The sequence below is a fragment of the Arachis ipaensis genome, chromosome B6, assembly GCF_059453495.1.
Source record: "Arachis ipaensis isolate K30076 ecotype BB chromosome B6, ASM5945349v1, whole genome shotgun sequence".
In the NCBI taxonomy this organism is placed as follows: domain Eukaryota; kingdom Viridiplantae; phylum Streptophyta; class Magnoliopsida; order Fabales; family Fabaceae; genus Arachis; species Arachis ipaensis.
In genome coordinates, this window is record NC_142441.1 from 88,982,931 (window position 1) to 88,984,151 (window position 1,221).

The window sequence follows — 1,221 nt, forward strand, 5'->3', positions numbered from 1 at the left end:
CAAACTCTCTGTGGGACTAACTATTGGCTTTGCTGTGCTGGAGAAGGTTGAGCTTGCTGAACTTGTTGTTGATTCAATTGCATCTGCTTCAGCAAGTTGGTCATCTCACAGATACTCTGAGTTAGAGCAGCAGTCTCTCTGCTAGAGGATACTTCTGCAACGGCTTTTGAATGGCCTTGCTTCTGTCTGTGGTTCCTGGTGGATTCAGCTAAGTCGCTGATTAATTGCCATGCCTCATCAGTGGTCTTGTACTTCTTCATAGACCCATTTCTAGCACTTTCCAATGTGGTTTTATCTTGGGGTCTCATGCCCTGTGTGACATAACTGAGTAACACTATCTTGTCAATCATGTGGTGCGGGCATGCTTCCAAAAGATTATTGAAGCGCTCCTAATATTCAAAGATAGTCTCGTTGTCATTTTGAACAATAGTGGAAATATCTTTCCTTAGTTTATCAGTAAGATCAGATGGAAAGAACATCTCCAAAAACTCTTTTCTGAGCGTATCCCAGTTGGATACATTTGCCAGAGGTTGAGTGTAGTACCACTCTCTTGCTTTTCCCTCAAGAGAAAATGGGAAAGCTTTCAGCAGAATTGAAGTTTCATCTGTACCATCTCGCCTGACAGTAGAACAGGCTGCTTGGAAATCTCTCAGGTGCTTGATAGGCTCTTGAGCAGGTAAGCCATGAAACTTGGGCATCAAATTGAGCAGTGCGGTCTTTATTTCGAAATCTGTAGCCACCGCTGGGTGATGCGCTTGAAATGGTTGCATTGTAAAATCAGGGGCACCTTCCTCCTGGATGGTAACTCTCCTAGCTGCCATGTCGTCTGCACGTGAATCAACCGAATCAGTAGAACGGGAGCTGGTTTCTTCCTCAAGTTCACTTTCAGATCTGCCCTCGGAGCGGGCTAACAGATGCCGAGCTCGCCTTATTCGTGAAATAGTCCTTTCAATTTCAGGATCGAATATTAGCAAGCGCAGATCAGGAAGTGAACGCGTCATTTGACGAAAGAAACATGCAGCTCATAGTAGCAAAATAAAATAAAATGCAAATAAATAAATTCTAATTAATAACTTTAGCACTCTATTGCAACTCCCCGGCAACGGCGCCAAAAATTGATACGGGCAGAAATTAGCAAATTAAAAATTATTAAAATATATACGTTGCAAGTATAGTTCTTAATTCGCCGGAAATCCGCCTATCAATTTAGAAAGGTGTCAC

The 1,221-nt window shown here is 42.8% G+C and overlaps 1 non-coding gene across 1 annotated transcript; it reads left to right on the top strand.

The window, feature by feature from the left end:
- Positions 1-344: 344 nt before the first annotated feature.
- On the top strand, positions 345-452 carry LOC148561689 (small nucleolar RNA R71). Its single transcript, XR_015888256.1, has one exon. It is a non-coding gene; the product is annotated as a small nucleolar RNA R71 (small nucleolar RNA).
- The last annotated feature ends 769 nt before the right edge of the window (positions 453-1,221 follow it).